General features: G+C 36.0%; 1 long non-coding RNA gene across 1 annotated transcript; it reads left to right on the forward strand.

The window, feature by feature from the left end:
• Positions 1-1,554: 1,554 nt before the first annotated feature.
• Positions 1,555-2,875, forward strand: LOC143732739 (uncharacterized). The gene is made up of 3 exons (XR_013201170.1): positions 1,555-1,663; positions 1,820-1,919; positions 2,853-2,875. It is a non-coding gene; the product is annotated as an uncharacterized LOC143732739 (long non-coding RNA).
• The last annotated feature ends 6,751 nt before the right edge of the window (positions 2,876-9,626 follow it).

Genomic DNA, 9,626 nt, shown 5'->3' on the forward strand with positions numbered 1-9,626 from the left:
GACGTGCTACAGGACTAGACCTTCTATCAGTTACTCATATTCATATTAGGTTTAAAGTAAGTTAGTACAATTAGTTCCAAAGTGGTATTTGTAGTAGAATCACAGTAAAAACAACACTAACCTTGCTTTTACCACAGTAGCCTTAGTTTTACTGTGATAGATGTGGTAAAAGGACAGTAACCACAAAACTTACCACACTTTTACCACATTATTTGTAGTTTTAATGTGATATTTTTTGTAAATGCATATTAACCACAACACTTACCATGCTTTTACCACATTATTTGTAGTTTTAATGTGATATTTGTTGTAAATGCACAGTAACCACAACACTTACCATGCTTTTACCACATTATTTGTAGTTTTAATGTGATATTTGTTGTAAATGCACAGTAACCACAACACTTACCATGCTTTTACCACAGTAACCTTAGTTTTACTGTGATAGGTGTGGTAAAAGGACAGTAACCACAAAACTGTCCGTGCTTTTACCTCAGTATTGGTAGTTTTAAAGTGATATTTGTTGTAAATACATATTAATCACAACACTTATCATGCTTTTAATTTCTAATAATGAAACAACAAATATTTGTAAGGTAAATCAGTAATTTTTCCATTAAATAATCCGATATATTTTATATAATGATATTTTCTTTTCTCTTTTTTTCAGCTGAAAAGACCAAAAGGGCCTTTCGGACTCAGTCAGCTCATTATTGTTTGAGAAGTAAACGCGAGACGAAAAGCTACAAAGGCAAATATTCGCAATGGTATGTATGTGTTGGTTTTAAGCCTAAATCAAACATTTTATCAATCATTTGTTGTTTCTTAAACCTTTTCTTACAAAACCCATAGCCCAATCAGTACAAACATAGTCTCAAAGTCTTAATAATTCACAAGATTTAACAAGTTGTCAAATTCGTACAATACTTGTACATAATCATGCAGCTTTTACTTCTTGTGCTGTCAATGGCTAGTGCCTCAATTCCTGTACATATTTATCTCCATATTTGTAAATCAGTTGCGCACCTTCTTGGAAAGTAGTCGGATGTCCCATACACTGTCAGAAAAGTTTATATTAATAGCATTGTATTCATTATAATTATTACAAATTGGACCCTGTCTGTTGATGTTCCAATGATACATGATGTCTCTCCACAACTCATAACCTTCCTCTGTTTGCAAGAGTGGAAAAGCTAATTTGACTTGTCACATGACATCAGATACCCGATTATTTTGTCGTAATCATATCAGTTACACTGCTGATAACTGTCCCGCTTGCATGTAAATCATGTTGTTGTTTTTTTACGTTATCATGTAACATATTATGTCATGTTATCATAATCACTTTTTTAAGTTCATATGATTATTGCATGCTATTAAAGACATATTTTTATTCATAGATATGCTCACATATCAGTGAACTTATTACATAAAAATGCTTTTAATATATAATTATGCAACACTCCTTACATAAATAAATCCTAAAGTTATATATAAACTGACTACTTGCAAGTAATGTATTAAAATGACCTTCCTTTCTGTTTTGCAGGATTGTCTTTTTTAAAGCTCTACAATATCAAACTCAACAGCTCTTTTAGGAACCAACCCTCACAAGATCTACTAGTGAGTCGCAGCAAATCTTGCCGTGATCAGCCCTTCCCAGGTAAAGTTTCTATAATATTTCAATCAGTATTTACTCATCAAATGTTCTCCCCTGAATCGTATGGTAAATTAACTTAATTATAACTGTGTTAATTGGTATGTTTCAAGAACAATAGTAATTGCACATAGAGTAAGTGGAGACTTTCTTGTTTTACAGCAGAGAAGGAAGACCAGTCCTTATATCAACGCAAGCTAATCGAATAAGTCCTTTGTTTCGGGTGAGGAAGAAACATCTGGTGCCCAAAGAAGACAGAAAGGTGCGCAAGTCCATTGGTATGTCTTGTATTCAAACAATGCTGTGTATTACATAATTTGATCTTGACAATTTTACATTGTACAGATTATCACTCGATTTTTATATGGGTTAAACTGTTTTTCTTCAGTACTTAGCTTATATTATGTGCTGCAATATTATATATATATAATACTTCAATGTGTATATTATATAATGTACTGACTGCTGCTTTGTAAATTTAAATAAGGAACAGGCAACTCTGGCCCTTTTGCGTTCTCCTTTTTGAGGTGGAGAGTTTACCTCCAACCCTAATTGAGCACATCTGAAAATTTTAACCAAAGTCTTCAGGTTTACTTGTAGACAATAGGCAGGATGGTTCGAGGTTGGAGCTAAATCTGCAGGACAGTGGACGCTGAGGGCCAGAGTAGCCCATCACTGCTTTAAATAAAGCTACACTGTGTCATTTTTTATGTTGATTCTTTGCAAAAAAACACTTTGTTCTTTCAAAATTATATGTGCTCATTCATGTGTAATTACTTCCACCAACTAATCAAGTACTCTCGTAAGTGTAGAATCTGCCATTCAGAATACATATGAGCGAGTCGCTCGAATGGCGGCAGCCATGTTGCGCCTCCATCTTGAAAATACATTAGCCAAAGAGGGACATACCTGGAAATTCAAGCTTCGCCTTTCGAGCCTTTACTTAGTGGCACCGTGACGAATGCGAGGGGGAGATTACTCATAATAATACGGCCACAGTAGGAGTTACAACGCCCTCGGAATGGGAGGGGCTAGAAAGTAATATTCAGTTGGTAGTCTTATACAATTTCACCGCTATATGGGAGAAAATCTTACACAATGTAGCTTTAAATAACACAGAACATAAGCTGACCTGACTGTCCATTAAACAGTTTAATTTGAATTGTTTGTGTTTTTTGTTTTACTTACAGAGCAGGACTGGAGAACGCCTGACGATGAGATGTTGAGACTTCTTCCTCTGAGAAAAAGCTACACCACATCAGTAATCACATCTTCTGCTCATCAGTTGTACTGTAGGGCACAACTGAACAAACTGTTTTCACGAACAAACTGAAGAACACGAACACGATAGAGACGTACAGGGAAGAGCAAGAAACCAGTTTAGCTGTGATATTGAATTAATTTTTTCCAACACAATATAAAATCTGTTTTCTGTATCATAGGTGACTGAATAGGATTCTCTGGCACTCATTTGTGTGGCTTCAGCAGTTGTGAATGGATTAATTTGATGTTAATGTATTTTTGAAGGCTCATTGTTATTTATCTTGAATCTCATTTGTCTTTATGCTACTTTATCAACTTTATGTTGTGTCCTCAAATAAAGTGTTGTGTAATAAAGTATGGTGAATATTGTGTATTGAAAGTGGTGTTTGGGACAGAATTTTATTTGAGAAATTTGAATTTCTTATTTAGCTTAGTTCATAATTTAAAAACAACTAAATATAATTAATTACCATAATTATTTTACTTAGGACATAAACATTTTGTTGTGGTTAATGATATTTGGGACAACAATGCAGCAAAAGTTGCACATACTTGCATGTATGCCAGTTTTCAGTGAAATAAAGAGAAGGTGTGTGAATAACAAGAGGCTGCAGTGGGCTATCTTGCTACAAACACTTAAAAGTATAATTGAAGATGATCCATGTTGATCATTCTAGTACATCTACTACTGCATTTAAAATGAAAGCATAGACATTACTGATGTCAGGCAAATAATCAGCAGTCAGATGGGGTGAAAAGGATATTTTGGCACTGTTTTGTTGTTTTACTGAACGGTGCATTATCCTTGTGATATAGTAATAGTTCAAAATCTAAAATCTGTGTAGACTGTACTGCCCGTCCACCCTCAGGGGCCCAGCAACGGCCCCCAGAAGAGCAAAAGAATGCACATTTCAAATGGCTGTAACTCAAAGTCCGGTTAGTGTATCAAAGAGACAATATGAAGGACAACTGCTTATGCTATGTTTACTAAATAATGTTGGGCACAGTTTTCAGACATATATGGCAAGCTGGCATAAAGGTTATTTTAAAAGTGCTCGCAGTAAAATATCAAATTGCAACCTATCCCTCATATATATCATAAAGGTTTGCACAATTAACAAATTTAGATATCCAGTTGCCCATTAAAGATATTATTTATTTAACATTTACTGTTTCATTACTAAACGTTTTAAACTACATTACCCACATATCTCTGTCATTATATCAATGGAACAGGAAGCCTTGTGCTGTAGTTCATTGAAATGTGCAGACATGCTTAGGGTTAGGGTTGGGATCTCGGTAAAAGAGAAATTTCTCACAACATAGAGACACTTTCTAGTTACCTTAAGGTATAACTAACGTAATAATAACACCAAAACATACTTTGTAACATGAAGCGCCGTTTTATATGGGTTAAAAGATAGTCCAATCACAGCGAGTTCTGCGATAAAGTCACAGCCAATAACAACCCAGCTGAACAGATGCGTCACACTTACTTGCCCAATTATGGTAAATGATGACAGATCTCTTCCAGTTCCGGCTGCAGGGATAGATTCCTTAAATATTTAATATTTGGGCTAAATATGTATTGTTTCTAATTAAATTATAAAACTCACATTTAAAAACAAAAAGACTCCTTTCTGTGGTTACCATCCAAAAACGTTGGATTCATATGATCATGACACAAATTTGCTTATTTGATTAGACTGATGCATACATTTGAAAGAGAAAGCAATGGCAGGGTAGTTTGCAGTTTTTTTAATTAAAGATAATTGCATGTACTAAAGTGCTACTAACATTTACAATGTATGTATAGTATATCCAGTATATTATATAACAAAATGTAACAAAAGCATAATGAATGCACACAATTTTTAAAACAAATTCCAATATTTAATGTCAAACTGTTTAAAGACAAATGTAGTGCCAAAACTAATGCACAACAGAATAAAAATCAGATAATTGTAAACAAAACATAAAATCCAGATACAGGGGCAATCTATTATAGTGACACATACAGTTATTTAAAAAAATCGCTGATGAAGTTATATTTTTACAAACCACAAGATGAGATTCAACTTTGTTATGTGAAAATATATTTGTTTCTTCCCTTTAAAGAACAAATAGGTGAAAACTTAAGCACAACATTTTACATTCTCAACTTTAATTCTATATCCTTGTGATTATTGGTCACTTTTATTGTAACTAAATGAAAGGAAACCTAAAATAGTTAATTATTATAAATGTCAGCAAGAAAATGCTTCTATAAAATACATTCACAGGTAGGCCTGTATTACAATTACATTAAACAGGTAGTCATACAATGATAACATAGATGTAGTTATAGTGGATAAATAGTGACCACTGTAATCGAAGGTTTAATGAAGCTAAATGTAAGACATTAAGTCCATCTAAATGTAAAGGTAACAAACTCACAGAATAATGTCCAGTTGTCAAGTGTCATTTCTGTAATACTCTTTCAGCACCAAACAGAACTCCATGAATATTGCTTGTTTTAAAAGGTTTTCCTGAACACTCTCACTATCTTCAATTGTTCGGACAAACACCTGCTATATACACTTGCCGAAATATACATTTGACTATTGTCATGAAGTCGCTGCATGACTAGAACTAATGGATGTCAATGAATATGTCCTTTACCAAAACTTAAATAATGGTTCTGCATATATCAGAGATCATAAGAGTGGGACTCCACATAAAGACTTTCAGAAACTGTGACAGAAAAAAAGGGAGCACCTCGCTGGACACATCCTACGCATGCCCAAACTACACCACCCAAAAACAGTTATGAAGTGGACACCACTAGGAGGATGCAGGAGACAGGGAAGACCAAGGAAGACATGGAGACAGATGTTTCATGAAGACCAGAAGAATGTCAGTGTCCCATGGGAAGATGAGGAGAACTGGTCCACGGATCGAATACGTTGGAGGACACTTGTTGCCCAATGTGCCCAGCACAGGACTTGATGATGATGTTGTGAGTTTATCCATAACTGTGGGATATTTTTCTGTAAGGAGTATTGCATAATTAAATGTTAAATGCATTTATGTAATAAGCTCACTGATATGTGGTCATTTCTACGAAAACAAGTATGTCTTTAATAGCAAGCAATAATCATATAAACTTATTTAAAAAAAAAAACATGATTTACATGCAAGCAGGACAGTTATCAGCAGTGTAACTGATCTGATTACGACATAATAATCGAGTATCTGATGTCATGTGACAAGTCAGATTAGCTTTTCCACTCTTGCAAACAGAGGAAGGTTATGAGTTGTGGAGAGACATCATGTATCATTGGAACATCAACAGACAGGGTCCAATTTGTAATAATTATAATGAATACAATGCTATTAATATAAACTTTTCTGACAGTGTATGGGACATCCGACTACTTTCCAAGAAGGTGCGCAACTGATTTACAAATATGGAGATAAATATGTACAGGAATTGAGGCACTAGCCATTGACAGCACAAGAAGTAAAAGCTGCATGATTATGTACAAGTATTGTACGAATTTGACAACTTGTTAAATCTTGTGAATTATTAAGACTTTGAGACTATGTTTGTACTGATTGGGCTATGGGTTTTGTAAGAAAAGGTTTAAGAAACAACAAATAATAAATAAAATAAATAAAAATAAATAATAGATAAAATGTTTGATTTAGGGTTAAAACCAACACATACATACCATTGCGAATATTTGCCTTTGTAGCTTTTCGTCTCGCGTTTACTTCTCAAACAATAATGAGCTGACTGAGTCCGAAAGGCCCTTTTGGTCTTTTCAGCTGAAAAAAAAAGAAAAAAGAAAATATCATTATGTAAAATATATTGGATTATTTAATGGAAAAATTACTGATTTACCTTACAAATATTTCTTGTTACATTATTTGGCATTAAAAGCATGATAAGTGTTGTGATTAATATGAATTTACAACAAATATCACTTTAAAACTACCAATACTGAGGTAAAAGCACGGACAGTTTTGTGGTTACTGTCCTTTTACCACACCTATCACAGTAAAACTAAGGTTACTGTGGTAAAAGCATGGTAAGTGTTGTGGTTACTGTGAATTTACAACGAATATCACATCAAAACTACAAATAATGTGGTAAAAGCATGGTAAGTGTTGTGGTTAATATGCATTTACAACAAATATCACATTAAAACTACAAATAATGTGGTAAAAGCATGGTAAGTGTTGTGTGCATTTACAACAAATATCACATTAAAACTACAAATAATGTGGTAAAAGCATGGTAAGTGTTGTGGTTAATATGCATTTACAAAAAATATCACATTAAAACTACAAATAATGTGGTAAAAGCATGGTAAGTGTTGTGGTTAATATGCATTTACAAAAAATATCACATTAAAACTACAAATAATGTGGTAAAAGTGTGGTAAGTTTTGTGGTTACTGTCCTTTTACCACATCTATCACAGTAAAACTAAGGCTACTGTGGTAAAAGCAAGGTAAGTGTTGTTTTTACTGTGATTCTACTACAAATACCACTTTGGAACTAATTGTACTAACTTACTTTAAACCTAATATGAATATGATTAACTGATAGAAGGTCTAGTCCTGTAGCACGTCACGTGACAGATAGTGTTTAATCACCCTGTTTTGAATTAGAAAGCAATGAAACGCAAAGCCTCCGTGGAGATGACAGATAATGCAGTGACTGAACATGAGCTAATCTGATTCATTTCGACCATCAGAATATACATTATATCACGCATTATTAGTACAGTGTATTTTCGACTACTTACCAACATCTGGGACACATGAACTGATGCCAAATATCGCGATGTGTTCGGAAGGAGACTTCTTCAACGCGATTTCCTACTGATAAAATTCGTGTAGTCGTTTATACTTTTTTTTTTTAAATCAATAAACAGCAAAGCAGTCCAGCGTCCCTGGCAATAAGACCGAAATAATATATTTTCTAAATAAATATATAAATAAGTTATATTTTCTATAACTCACTGAATTTTGTAGCTAGAGTTCTCAAACTTTTATACAAAGCACCCACACGTGTTCACTACAAATCAATCCAATGCAATCCTCTACAAGAATATCACAGACCTTGTGAGGTGGTGTCAAATACATGAAGTACCTTCGTTACAACCTACCCCAATACTGGGGTAGGTTGTAACACATGCTGGGGTAAGTTGTAACAATTACACAAAAGAAGCAAAAATGGATGCCACACTATAAGATATGCTTCAAAAACATGTTTATTGACATAAAAGAACAATTTCTCAATCTGGAACTCTGGAACAGACTGTCTGATTTTGTGTGTCAGAACTTGTGTGTGCATGTGTGTGTGTGTGTGTGTGTGCGTGTGTGTGTATGTAAATGTGTCTACTTGAACAAACTTACTTAACAGTAATACTTAACAGTATACAGTATAAACAAACTACAATTTCTAACAAAAAAAACATATCTATCTGTGTGTGTGTGTGTGTGTGTGTGTGTGTGTGTGTGTGTGTGTGTGTGTGTGTGTGTTCTTAATCAGAGTCACAGTGCTGACAAATGAATGCTGGTAACCCAGGAGTGCAGGCTTTGTGGGCCCAGAGACTGCATAGGGCGCATTTTTCCCAGACCTCCTTCGGCTTTGAGTTGCCATATGGCTCCATGCACACAACACAAAAGTTTTCCTCATCTGAGATGTCAGAATCCTCAAAGTTCAACATTTTCTTGGTGGGCTTTCTCTCCTTTTTCTGTTTCTTGCCTTTATTCTTACCAACGATGCTCTGTCTTTTCTTTCCTCTTCCCTGTTGTTCTTCCATCAGTGCTTGTTTCACTGGTGTATCAGTGAGTATTTCAGACCGCCTCTTCTTCCTGATCCTGCCAGTTGTTTTTCTTGGCCCTGCTTTTGGAAAAGGCCGCATGGCTGAAGGACTGAATGGCTGACCTGGAGACAACCCTGAGGTGCCTGGCTCATCTTGAGCACAGGACATGGTGACATTGTGAATTGCAGAGGAGCCAGACGTAACCAGGTAGGTTGGAGGAGAGGAGGTCGTTCCCAGGTGAGTTGGAGGAGGAGAGGAGGTCGTTCCCAGGTAGGTTGGAGGAGAGGAAGCCGTCCCCAGGTGAGTTGGAGGAGGAGAGGAGGTCGTTCCCAGGTAGGTTGAAGGAGAGGAAGCCGTCCCCAGGTGAGTTGGAGGAGGAGAGGAGGTCGTTCCCAGGTAGGTTGAAGGAGAGGAAGCCGTCCCCAGGTGAGTTGGAGGAGGAGAGGAGGTCGTCCCAGAGTGAGTTGGAGGAGAGTCCAGCTGGGAAGGTCCAGATGTCGATGACGTACCTGGGTCTGGCCGGTCAGTGACCTGTGAGGGTGCATAGTCACACTCCTGAAAAATGTCAGGGTTGAAGGGCCAAATACCTGTGGATACAAAACCAGCTGTAATGTTTTTGGGTGTTGCAGCTGTGGGCATGGCGGTCTTCACAATACTCGGTATGTCATATATCGTAATCGCCTTGGCAGGATTCATCTTCATCCACGCATCACTTGCAGTGTTCACCATTTTCTTAAATGGGCCGTAGACACTGCGATCCAGTGGCTGAAGTTTGTGGCTGCATTGTGGGGGGAAGGTAAGTAGCACAATCCCCCTTTTTTTGCAGAAGTCGATAGCTTTCACCGATATATGAGAACCGTGGTTATCCATCAAAAGCAAAACCTT

Source organism: Siphateles boraxobius, unplaced genomic scaffold, assembly GCF_051911475.1.
Source record: "Siphateles boraxobius isolate OS27281-9 unplaced genomic scaffold, OSU_SipBor_1 9, whole genome shotgun sequence".
NCBI classification, from domain to species: Eukaryota; Metazoa; Chordata; class Actinopteri; order Cypriniformes; family Leuciscidae; genus Siphateles; species Siphateles boraxobius.